This window comes from Mytilus galloprovincialis, chromosome 1 (assembly GCF_965363235.1).
Source record: "Mytilus galloprovincialis chromosome 1, xbMytGall1.hap1.1, whole genome shotgun sequence".
NCBI lineage: Eukaryota > Metazoa > Mollusca > Bivalvia > Mytilida > Mytilidae > Mytilus > Mytilus galloprovincialis.
In genome coordinates, this window is record NC_134838.1 from 16,034,572 (window position 1) to 16,048,650 (window position 14,079).

Genomic DNA, 14,079 nt, shown 5'->3' on the forward strand with positions numbered 1-14,079 from the left:
CAGACATTCCATGCGGAAAATGTTGTTTTCGGCAACGAAAAATTATGAAAATACTAACTTTAAAACTTATTGTTCAAATATAAACAACAATTGAGTCTAAATATACATTCAGAAGTTAGTTAGAAGCTAAAGTTTATGTCCGTGAAAAATTTGAAGTGCTGTGTTTTTCTTATATACATAAATAAACAATGCGGTACTTTTAAAATATCAATGCGATACTTTTAAAATATCAATGCGATACTTTTAAAATATCATAGCGGTGTTTTTGTAATATCTATAATAGTAATTATTAGTATTAATATTAGACTGCTTTCTCCAAATTTTGACAATTTTACCTCTTATGTCTGTTTTGTTCATGCATCGTTGTAAATATGACAGAATTTGATGATACTGTCATACACGTGACAGGTTTAGCGCAATATAACCAGGTTCAATCCACCATTTTCAAAATTTGAAAACGCCAGTACCGATAGGGTTTAATAAACAATGTCGTAATCAAATAGCTAAGTATCAAAATCATTGTTCATATATATATATAACATTTAGCAAATTTATAATGAACGCACCCAAATAATATATATCAGATATGCTCGTAACGCATGCATGGAAGACTTTCTTTATTGAAAACAATGAAACTAACTTTTGACAAAGATGAATCATACTGTACTCGTTCAGATTGATTCGACAAAATTTGGCCTGTGCTTTTTTGAATCTCCTTTTTGTATACATATTAGACTGTTGGTTTTCCTGTTTGAGTGGTTTAACACTAGTTATTTTTGGTTCTTATATAGCGTGGTGTTCGCTGTGAGCCAAGGCTCCGTGTTTAAGGCCCTACTTTGATCTATAATGGTTTACTTGAAACAAACTATTACTTTGATGGAAAATTCTCTCATTCGAACTCATGCACCATCTTCTTAATATATCTATAAATCTTATATCAGATAAACCCCTTATAAATAACTGCTTTCCTGTCCTTCAAAACGTCATTTGGGTGCTGAATCTTTTGTTAAGTGCACACTTCTAAAGCTTTAAAGGCAACGACAGTTATGATGGTACAAGAACAATTACGTCAATAAAAATACCAAATAAACAGCACTGAACGATCTAAATGTATAAATATAGAAAAAATATATACACATTTCTTACGTAAACAGACATTTACATCTTATTCATTTGTTTTCTAAACATTTTTTTTAGTATTCATTGAAGAAATGAATTTATAACAAGCGATACGGATTGTTATTTATACGATCGATTACTAGTCAAAAACGCAAGTCAGATCTCTGTGGTAACAAAGCAACGGAATGCCCTCACGGTCATCGCGATGTAAAAGAGCGTCCAGGCGGCGAGCTGATTATGTTCATAGTGATATCGATTTACCAACGGGGAAAGTCTTTGATATTAAAAAGGAACTGTTTTCCTTCTCAATATTTTTTCTATGTTAATAATAAACACATTCCATTCTCAATTTTATTTTCTGTTTGACAAGATTTTTGATTTTCGTTGTATCTGAAGTTGTTCAATTTATAGTCTGAGGCTACTCAGTTGGTATCTTCAAAGTTCGAAACATCAGCATTTGTACATTTTAATTTGTTTGGAATATTTATTTTACCATTTGAATATTTATTGTTATTTGGAGCTGTATTGGATTGGACTGTTTGAAAGAATGTTTTTTTAAGTAATGATATGTATGGTCCACAACGAAGTTGTCGGTGCCATATAGCTTTATCCTTGTTAGAAATTCCGTAATTTCGAAATTCCGTCATTCTGAAATTCCGTCATTCTGAAATTCCGTAATTTCGAAATTCCGTCATTCCGTAACAAACCATTATACGGAGGTTTTTTTTAAACGCCTTCATATATTGGGCTGACTTTTGTTATGTGAGTTGACCATGTTGAGTTACAGATCAAGTTTAAGTTTTGTTCTGCTTGGCTAATTTTTGCTGAAATTACGGGCTATGGACTTTGTTAAATTGTTGAAAATCTCAGTTATACAGACTTTTTTCCAAATGCTTTCAGATATTGGACTGATTTTTTTTTGTATGTGAGCTAACTATGATGATTTGCAGATGAAATTTAAAATTGTTTTGCTCCGCTAATTTTGGCCAAAATTAAGGGTTAACAACTTCGAAAAATTGTTGAAAATCACAGTTATACTGACTCTTTTTCTATACACCTCTAGATTTTGAGCTGATTTTTGACATGTGAGACTACCATCATGTTTGTGTCCACATTTGTTATTGAAATTGCAGATTTTTCAACATTTTAAGACGGGACAATTCGTGTCGCTTTGACATATCTAGTTTTTGTCTGTTTCGATATTACCCACGTGGATAGGCTATAGCAATGTGACCTCAAAGGCAGATCCAGCCGTTTTCAAAAGGGGTTCCAAACCTAGGATAAGGGGGTGGGGTCCAACCATATGTCCCAATTCAAATAGATATAGGAAGATGTGGTGTGAGTGCCAATGAGACAACTCTCCATCCAAGTAACAATTTAAAAAGTAAACCATTATAGGTTAAAGTACGGCCTTCAACACGGAGCATTGGCTCACACCGAACAACAAGCTATAAAGAGCATTGATCGGCCACTGGACCTATATTAGAATCTAATAGGTTGGTAGTCTATTTACAACCGCATTTAAATTCCACCATTGCATCATCACTTCAATCAGAATTAGTCGGTTAAACCATGTGATTGAAAACAATAGACTGAACAGGTTGTTAACACTTTCAAATATCAATAGGGTCAAGCAACATTTTTAAAATGATAAGATCGTGTAAGCGTTAATTTTGTTACAGATACGAAATTTTAGTGATATTGATCCTCAAACATTAAGCCGATCATGAACTAAGTTTGTGAATTATGTTTGCGGTTCTTTTGACATGCATTGTGATGTGTCATCGTATTAACTTTATATTAGAAAACTATAGCAGTTATATTAGAAAAGAATCGCATTCATAAATTTTTGATATTAAAAAAATATCGCTATGATATAAGACAAACATCGCATTGATATTTTAAAATATAGCAGTATCTTTGACTTATAGGCGATTTTGGCTTATCCAACAATTGAATTCATCTCAATTGCATTCTACATAATTTGCTACATGACATTCATTGAATTTGTACATCTACAAATGATAAATCGTGCATTTATGTCTCATTTATTCAACAATTCAATTTTATCGTTTAAATACACCTTGCTTGGTATAACTTAAAATAATTCATAGAAATTATACAGCAGACGTATGTCTTGTTAAATGTCAGCCTGTTTTAAGAAAAGAATCATTACTTTATACCGAGAAATCTTCGTTCCTTCATAAAAATGTAAACATTCGTCTGAGATTTCCCACAATGCAACTCGTTGATATAAGACAATATCGCTCATTGATATAAGAAAAGATTTTATCGTATCGCACCTTCCATAGACTGAGGCTTTACGAATCAGGTTTGTCAGAATTAATTCTGTTCCGCTTCAGAACTTTATGTTGTTTTGGTCACAGGCGCTGGGGTAAAAAAAAATTTTTTTGTTGTTGTTGATTAAAATATTCAATTTTCTATATTTATAATGCATATCTATCACTTCTGTGCATGTTTGTTTCTTAGTATGGATAGTAAAATTTTGTATTTTCACTAAGTCGTTTAAATCACTCGAAACTAGGTGAGACATGCACAGAAGTGATAGATATGCATTACAAATATAGAAAATTGAATATTTTAATAAACAAAAAAAAATTAAAAAATTTGTATCATATACTCAAGCGCCTGTGGGTTTGGATAATCCTAACCAATCAATAAACTTTGATTATTCACGTCTCGTAATATCTTCCAATCAGGTAGCAAGAAAAATGCACGCACTAACTGTCCATCGTTCAATTCTTAATATCGACTCCCAGGAGTCGATAATTATATAAATTTTTTTTTATCCGAATATGCTATTCCTGCTACTAGCAATATGATGCTAGGTTGTTCTAATACATCTGTACTGCCTACTGATGACTCGGTCCTGAGTGTAAATGGTCCTTCAATTATGTTTTAAAAAATTGTTAGGCCTATCTAGGCTTATCGATTTCTAAAAACTATATTTCATTGTACATGTTTGAAATTTTTATACAACCGCAGAAATTTTTGCAATCGTAAATAGGTATCCTGTTGTCGTCGTCCGAAGACAGATGGTTTCCGGACAATAACTTTAGTATAGGCAAAAAGAAATCAATAAAATTATAACACAATGTTTATAACCACAACAGGAAGCTTGGTGGTTATAGTCCCTAAGGTTTAGGAATAAGGGTTCCAAAGGTGCCCAAAACAAGCATTAATCTAGTGTCAGTACAAAAAGTTGTGTATAAGTATTTCAATTGTTCTGAAATTGTACCATAATGTTTAATACCATAAGTAGAAGGTTGGGGTATATTTTTGTGGGTTATGGGGCAAAAGTCTAGGAATTAAGAGCCAAAAACAAGCATTTTTGAAGATTCAAGACCATGAATTGGAGTTATCTTTATTTGTCCAGAATGGTTGTTGAATTATTACCTAAAACCAATGCTTTATGAAATCTTCTTTGAAAATTGGAGTTATCTTTCTCTGTCCAGAATAGTAGTTGAATCAACTTAAATTAATGCTATATACAATATACAATGCAAAATTCACTTTACTACCAACTGATAAATTAAAGCAGTCTTTAATAACCATTCAGTGATCACAAGCACTTTGATTATCATTCTAAGGTTATGCCCTTTTACAAATGGAAAAATTGAAGAATTATTTAGTTTCTTAAGTTTGTCTAAACTAAATTGAGTGAAATGTGTATATAATGCTTATTACCTCTAAACTCTTTAAGTTCAATTTTTGGCAGCTTCACTTTTACAGTTCTTGATTTATGTCCCTTTATAACGTTGTATGCTAGCGGGAGCATCATCACCTGACCATGACAGTATGACATTTTATATTTTAATATTTTATGATGTATTTAAATGTGCAGTTATATAATTATTGTTGCAAACTCCATTCGAAATTTGAAATGAGATCATTTTTATACGACCGCAAAAATTGAAAATTTTTTTGTCGTATATTGGTATCACGTTGGCGTCATCGTCGTCCTCCAAAGACATTTGGTTTTCGCACTCTAACTTAAGTTAAAGTAAATAGAAATCTATGAAATTGAAACACAAGGTTTATGACCATAAAAGGAAGGTTATGATTGATTTTGGGTGTTTTGGTCTCAACAGTTTAAGAAATTAGGGACCAAAAAGGGCCCAAATAAGCATTTTTCTTGGTTTTCGTACAATAACTTGTGTTTTAGTAAATAGAAATCTATGATATTTTAACATAGGTCTATGAGCACAAAAGGAATGTTGGGATTGATTTTGGTAGTTTTAGTTCCAAAAGTTTAGGATTTAGGGGCCAAAAACAGGTCCCAATTAAGCATTTTTCTTGGTTTTTGCACAATAACTTTAGTATAAGTTGATAGAAATCTATAAATTTTAAACACAAGGTTTATGACCACAAAAGGAAGGTTTGGATTGATTTTGGGAGTTTTGGTCCCAAGGAATTAGGGGCCAAAAGGGTTCAAAATTAAAATTTTTGTATGATTTCATCAAAAAATGAATTATTGGGGTTCTTTGATATGCCAAATCTAACCGTGTATTCAGATTCTTAATTTTTTGTCCTGTTTTCAAATTGGTCTACATTTAGGTCCAAAGGGTCCAAAATTAAACTTACCTTGGTTTTAACAAAAATTGAATTCTTGGGGTTCTTTGATATGCTGAATCTAAACATGTACTTAGATTTTTGATTATGGGCCCAGTTTTCAAGTTGGTCCAAATCGGTGTCCAAAATAATTATATTAAGTATTGTGCAATAACAAGAAATTTTCAATTGCACAGTATCGCACATTAGCAAGAAAACTTCAATTGCACAGTATCGCACATTAGCAAGAAATCTTCAATTGCACAGTATTGTGCAATCAGAAGCGGATTTAGGGGGGAGGGGCCCGCCCCCCCCTTTTTCGGAACAAATTTGGTTGCTCATATAGGGAATCACTGAACCTATGTTGTGTCAGCTATTTAATCACAATCCAAATTCAGAGCTGTATCAAGCTTAAATGTTGTGTCCATACTTGCCCCAACTCAGTGATATTGTTGGCTTTTCCAAAACTACCTCTACCCTTTTTTATTGGGAAAATATGCTTAATTTTCATCAAATTGGGAAATTTAGAATAAACCATGAATTTGTATGAAACTCCAATTTACAGACCCCCTTTCAAGAGTCAAACCCTGCTTTGAAATAAGACCCCGTTTTGTAAGTGATGATACATAAATAGACCCTCAAATCTGCATATATATTCATTTTAGGCATGAAAAATGTATAAATGAGTGTTTTTCAGTTTGAATTCATGCACAATTACTACTGAGACTGCAGTTTGGGAAAAAAGTTGTCTTTTTGGGAATAATTTTAAGCCATTTTTTTTTTCAAATTGGGATTCTTCTCCAGGGGAAAAAGCCTTTATTCTCCACTAATTTAAGGCAAACAATATCACTGCAACTGTTCAGGGTTCCACCTCTGTGGCTGCGCCCTGTGGAGCATCTGGTTGGAATAAGGGAAAGGTGGAGGTGAAAAAAATTGAGGGGAGGGGGGAGATTTTTCTCATTTCAGATTTCATAAATTATAAAGAAAATTAGTATTTTTTTTTTGAAAAGATTAATATTCAACAGCTTGGTGAATTGCTCAAAAGAAAGAAAAAAAAATTAAGTTCATAAGACCACATTCATTCTGTGTAACCTAAGCTGTGTCAACTATTTAATCACAATCCAAATTCAGAGCTGTATCTAGCTTGAATGTTGTGTCCATACTAGCCCCAACCGTTTAGGGTTCGACCTCTGCGGTCGTATAAAGCTGCGCCCTGCGGAGCATCTGTTCCATTCATTTGTTTGTTTCTTAATTTGTGTGAATTAACATTGTTACAGTAAATGTTAGTTACTACACTTTCATACCACAACAAATATTGTAATGGTACATGTATCACTTATATTTCACCGTGTAGAACGCCACATGCGGGGTGTCGGCTATGTTTGACATGGGGTGGCAATTTTGAAGCGACGAAAAAGTAACAAGGTAAGTTCAAGCATCAAAATTTCCTATTTTTAGATCTCTCAGTACCATATAATGTATTGCACGGAAGGAACCGCAACATAATCTATTTCCTGAAAGCAGAAGCAGTCGTCTTCAGTGCTCAGTTTTCTCAAACACCTCGCCCTAGTTTTCCGTGTTGCAGATTTGGAGCCTTTATATGCAAATTTCGGTATAAAAAAACCACTTTACACTGCTACCTCCGTATCATTTATATAGAATTGTATTCCTCTCATTGACTTATACCAAATACCAGTTTCTTAGTTAAAATCAATTGGTTTTAAAACTGTTATTCATCAAAATATAAAGTGTCGCTCGGGGTGTCAGATTTTGCGTCGCAAGGGGTAGAGGCTTGTCATAAAAAAGAATATATTTTCTTATAAATCGATCTCTATCTGATACTTTTTAATTCAAGCACACCTACACTGTTATGATGACAAATTACAAACTTAAGGTATGTCATTTGGTCCATATTTTAGTCTTTTAAGTAATGTACATTTTTATTGATAAACGTATTGTTATGCGTTTACTTTTCTACATTGGCTAGAGGTATAGGGGGAGGGTTGAGATCTCACAAACATGTTTAACCCCGCCGCATTTTTGCGCCTGTCCCAAGTCAGGAGCCTCTGGCCTTTTGTTAGTCTTGTATTATTTTAATTTCAGTTTATTGTGTACAATTTGAAAATTAGTATGGCGTTCATTATCACTGCACTAGTATATATTTGTTTAGGGGCCAGCTAAAGGACGCCTTCGGGTGCGGGAATTTCTCGCTACATTGAAGACCTGTTGGTGACCTTCTGCTGTTGTTTTTTACTATGGTCGGGTTGTTGTCTCTTTGGCACATTCCCCATTTCCATTCTCAATTTTATAGCAAATAAAGCCTCAAAGTAGAAAAATAATTGGATATGAAAAGAAGTGTAATGTTGTTTGTTTTATATTATACCTTTGAAATACAAAAATATTGACAAATGGACGCAAGAATATGAAAATTACATGTATGAATGAAGAAGGGTCACGCGATTAATTATCAAATCATTAATGATTTAAATTGAGTAGAATAGGAATACACTTAATTAAATGCTATGAACATATAAATCTTTAATCTTTCCATGATATTGTTTTCAATTTCGTAAATGCAAATGTATATTCGAGATCGTAAATGATTTTATATAATTTTTATTTAGTAACTGTATCAATTTATTTTCACAAACTGATCGACGCCCAAATAGATTAATTGTTGTTTAGACATTATGTAAATGCATAAACGTATTTTGTGATTTTCCACCATGTTTTGGTTTATTGAGCCATAGCCTTGACTTTTTTTTTACCATGATATATATAGTGACTGAAAAGGAAAAGAAATCGTTTACCAGCTTGAAAACTAACTATTTTGAGCCAGTTTTTACTATGAATGAAATCAAAAGCACATGTTTTATAAGACCAAAAACAGGCAAAATGAAAAAAACCTTATTTTGTCATGGTAAACAAGATGTGTTTGCAATAAAATGTATCATATGAAGACTAATTTACATGCAAATATGTATTTTTTTATGACAAGCCTCTACCCCTTGCGACGCAAAATCTGACACCCCGAGCGACACTTTATATTTTGATGAATAACAGTTTTAAAACCAATTGATTTTAACTAAGAAACTGGTATTTGGTATAGGTCAATGAGAGGAATACAATTCTATATAAACGATACGGAGGGTAGCTGTGTAAAGTAGTTTTTTATACCGAAATTTGGATATAAAGGCTCCAAATCTGCAACACGGAAAACTAGGGCGAGGTGTTTGAGAAAACTGAGCACTGAAGACGACTGCTTCTGCTTTCAGGAAATAGATTATGTTGCGGTTCCTTCCGTGCAATACAATATATGGTACTGAGAGATCTAAAAATAGGAAATTTTGATGCTTGAACTTACCTTGTTACTTTTTCGTCGCTTCAAAATTGCCACCCCATGTCAAACATAGCCGACACCCCGCATGTGGCGTTCTACACGGTGAGTTATGAGTCTTTAATGCATGCTCACAAAGGTTCTTTTGGTGAAATCATTTTCATATTGGTCAACATTTGTCTTTACTTCGACCAGCTTTTGAGGAGATATAATCAAACAATTGATATAAATCAGCACAGAGGTTTACTTCCTAGCTTATTTAGCCCAAGCATCATGTCAGGCATTGCCATTACTAAAAACCAATAAATGTATTCTAGTCTGAGGAACAATTCGACATTTTAACAAAATAAATTACTAATGATACTGACGATCGACCACAAAGTAATATAAATAGAACCATACCAATAGTAAGCAAATACATATAAAAAAGATGTGGTATGATTGCCAATGAGACAATTCTCCACAAGAGACCAAATCGACACAGAAATTAACAACTACAGGTCACTGTACGGCCATAAACAATGAGCAAAGCCAATACCGCATAATCAGCTATAAAAGGCCCCAAAATGACAATATAAAACAATTCAAACGAGAAAACTAATGGCCATATTTATGTTAAAAAAATAAACAAAAAACTAATATGTAACACTTAAATAAACGACAACCACTGAAATGCAATGAAACAGTAAAAAATAATGCTTTGCATCAAGTTTCCCCTTGGAACATGTACTAAATGGCCTATCTCTATTATTTATTATATCTTTAGTTTTGATACAATTGAGGTTTGAAAAATTCGTACAAAAATGGCTACAGAAGGGTACATAAACCTTAATCTGAATCTATTACAAGCTTAAAACATAAAGGGGACAAAACTCGTTAGTCCTTCGATTTGGTTCCAAATTATTAACATGGAATTCACGAATACACGGTTTCCGCTGATTTTGTCAGTTGGTTAGTCCAAATAATTATGACGTCTTGGAATGCTAGTTAGTTCTTCCGGTCGAAGTAAGGCGTCAAATTCACTGGCTTCAGTATTGAATAATTTATTTATTTATTTATTTATTCATGAAATGCACATTTATAGACTACAGTACAGTAGAGACTATAGGGACTAAATGTGTACAAACCTGACATCTAACTATGTTGTAGAAAATGTGATCATCAATTTATCAAAAATATATACACAGAGAACAATATATTTCACAATACATATATGCATTAATTAAGGTAACAGGTACGTAAATGGCTTGTCCTGCGATTTTTAAAAAAAATTGTATGCACGTAGAACTAACTAAAAGATGAAAAATCGAAAAATTTAAGTTGGTCACCGATCTAATTTCCGAGTTCCAAGCATTTGAAAATGGTCATGAAACAACATAAAGTACATAGACATAACGTCAAATTTGAACTAAAAATAAGAAATTTCAAGCTTTATTTATTCTGCAGTTTAAACCAATCCTACGATTTTTCTATAAAAATCAAATGTTTTTAAGGTATTATTTTCCTTTCTTTTGGTATGTAATTTTCACGGGGTTACCGAACTCCTCTTTCATATATCAGCCGTTGAAAGGGTGTTGTTGACGGGAAAAGAGAGAAAAATCATGACGTCGCCGAAAGGATTACGCAACGTCAAGTTATTCAAATGCGCTATAGAGAATATTATCCTGCCTGGAAAAAGGATTGATTACCTATTATTGTTTTTTTCAGTGATTATACGAGGTCCTAAGTATTTATAACGTATTTCTGGAATGATTAAAAACACAATGTTTAAGGACATATGTTTATAAACTTATCGAACAGAAACAATAAAAGATCTATCATTAAAATAGATTCTCCGAATGACGAGATACATTCAATGTTCACATATTCGCGCTGCTTCACAATATTGGAGGCGAAATATACCGCGCAACGGGAAATAGAAACTTATAATCCTAAAACATACCGACAATGTCATGTGAAAAAACGAAAAACGGCCAAAAGACAAACAATGGTAAATAAATGGTGAAATGTGTCCATGGGACACAGATGATGCGCCCGCTTGCATATGATGTTATAAAGTGATATTACTAAAAAGCTTTAAAAGATACGCCACTTAAATTGAAACTAGATCTGTGATTTGTTTTGGTAATCAGCATTGTGTATTAGTCTTCTAACATTTGTTTGAGGCAAACTAAAGTTAGAGAACGAAAACCAATGTTGGACGGTACGATGGACGGACAGACGGACAAGTGTTAAAAGTAATGCCCCCACTCCCCCCTCCCCCGCTACGGCGTGTGCATAAAAAAATCACATTTAACTTTTAATCCTCCGATAGTTGCAGGAGGTCATGCATATAAAATATGTAAAATTATGGTTCAATGACACGAGAACATCATACACATGAACACATACTTCGATCCAGTACTGGTCATTTGCAAACTTAAGTAGTGTGTTTAATATGACACGAAAGGAGATGTGAGATAAATGTAGATTATAGGCAAAAGACAAACAAAGAGAATATTTCAAATTTTGTTGCATATTATCTCTACTTTTTTCTCCATCGTTGGTTTTGTTCCGTTATTATAGTGCGGACAGTGCATAGATGTGAATATCTAAAAAAAAATGTATATAAATTCCAACTTATTTATCTTTCTTTCTTTTTTTAGTTATTCGGCTTCGCCGCGGTTGACAATGTTTTCTCGGGATACCAATCTGCTCTATCCCCGACTCAGCTATGTGTTGTTATAAATTGTTCAACATAGACTTTGAACACACTTTATATGATGTTCAGATAAATGTATCCAGTCTAGATTGTGTGAGCTACAGTGATCAAGCTAACAATATACTTAATAGAAAAGCTGCGTGTGATTTTGAAGAACTGTCTTTGAGGGATTTTAACGTATGTATTAGATGTTGCAGATATTGTAAATCGCCAACAGCATTATGGACCTCGTAATTTATGCCAACAATATTCCTGTTCGTACTTTAGAATTTTTGCAAGTTTTGCGAAAATTGAGAAGAAATACGTAAAGCAAAAATAAAAACTCTAATTCTAAATTTTTATAGCAGCATTTGCACATGTATATAAACAGTATCAACTGAAATCGAAATAACTGTAATTCCGAAATTTTGCGCAATTTAAAATGAATTTCTATATCTTCAGTGTAATATATATACTTTGCTAATTATTTTATTTTTGAAGTGGCGGTAAAGCCGAAATTTTCAATCAGCGGATCTATATTTTTCCCTTGCCGCTTTTTCATACTGAAAGCTTGTAATTAACAATGTTCCATTCAATTCAAATTGACTGAAAAGCAACGTGTATTCATTTCTTTTAAATTTTCGTTCATTTTGAAAGACAGTTTTACTTCGGAGTTCCCGTTTGTTCATGCGGAAGGTCCCATCACCATTATTCATTACGATTCTCGTTCAAGTTTATTGTCACTTTCTCTTGCTTACCCGTCTGAAGTAATTTCCGACATTACATTTTACATGTCACACAGAAAGCAATTAAACGCTTTTGCTTTTCAATATTTATTTTTACTAAATATAAATTATTTGTTACTAGTACTTTCATTTTCAAATTCTATTTATAGACCATATCGCGGACGTGAAAGAAAGCACTGTAAAGGAAGATTTATGTTTATATTTATATATGAGAAAATGGTTAATAAAAGATCATATAACAGTTATCAAATTAAAAAATATAAGTATTAACCTCTTTTTTTGTGTGTCGAGGATTGAATACATCCTAGCCGTTTTCACTCACGTTGACAGTTGTTTTGGGAAAATTTATTTCTTTGAATGCAAATGACTGAATGCATGCCCGTGACAAAGTTTGCTTTGGAATTTCAATGAATAAAATGACAATATATAGTGTAAGCTTTAATTTGTTATTGTGGGAGTTTACGTGTGTAATGCATGTACGTGTTTATGATATTCTTATCAATATACTACATTTCGTTTACTTTTTACGTCACATATCAACATTCCCGATTTTTTACGTGAGTCTACGATTACCGGCGTAATATAGTAAGTTCATGAATGGGCAGTTACCCCAAGGTATAAACAAATAGTTCCGAGACCCATTCTTTGTACTTTAAACAGTTTTGTAGAAACATAATTTATATGTCATGTGATATAAACATGGAATTGTCCACACCGATACAGGTGAAATACGTAGAATAACAATTCTAATGCAATTTGGATGTTACAATTTTTTTCATTGGATAAAAGTTGCCGTCAAATCTACAGCTGACCAGGCGTAACTAAGGAGGGACCCGCCATTTTGAATTGGTTGAATGTTCGATTACTACTATATAATCGAAAATAAAACAAATTCGCCGTTTTAATGTAATTTTATCTGAATTTGAAGCGTACAAGTATGAAAGGCCGATCATGTCAAAAACCCGATAAAGTAATGTTAACGCGATAAAATCACGTTTAACGCGATAAATACAGTTTTAACGCGTTAAAACAAGATTTTAACGCGTAAAGAAATCAATATATCTAACGCGTTAAACGTTGTAATTATCAAGTTTGGGATTTAACCCGTAGGTGAAAAAGACGTTTATCGCGATAAAATACCCGTCGCACTGGCCACTACGGAAGCGTATATTACCCTCGTTTTAATACTTATAATCCAAGATGGCGATATAACTTTTAGCGAGAAAATGCTTTATTTCTCATTACTGCGATTTATTTTTTTCGACAAAATGCCTAACAAGGCATTTAGGCGCTTTGTTTTTTATCGCCTTAAAAATAAATCGTTTTAAATAACGCGACATATTATCAAAACGAGAAAAAAAATTACGATTAATTTATAAGTCAATAAAAATATCATGCAATAATAATAAATTGCCTTTTTTTTCTTATTACTGCGATTTATTTTTTTCGACAAAATGCCTAACAAGGCATTTAGCCGATTTGTTTTTTATCGCCATAAAAATAAATCGTTTTAAATAACGCGACAAATTATCAAAACGAGAAAACATTTTAAGATTAATTCATAAGTCAATAAAAATATCATGCAATAATAATAAATTGCCTTTTTTTCTTCGATATATTGTTTT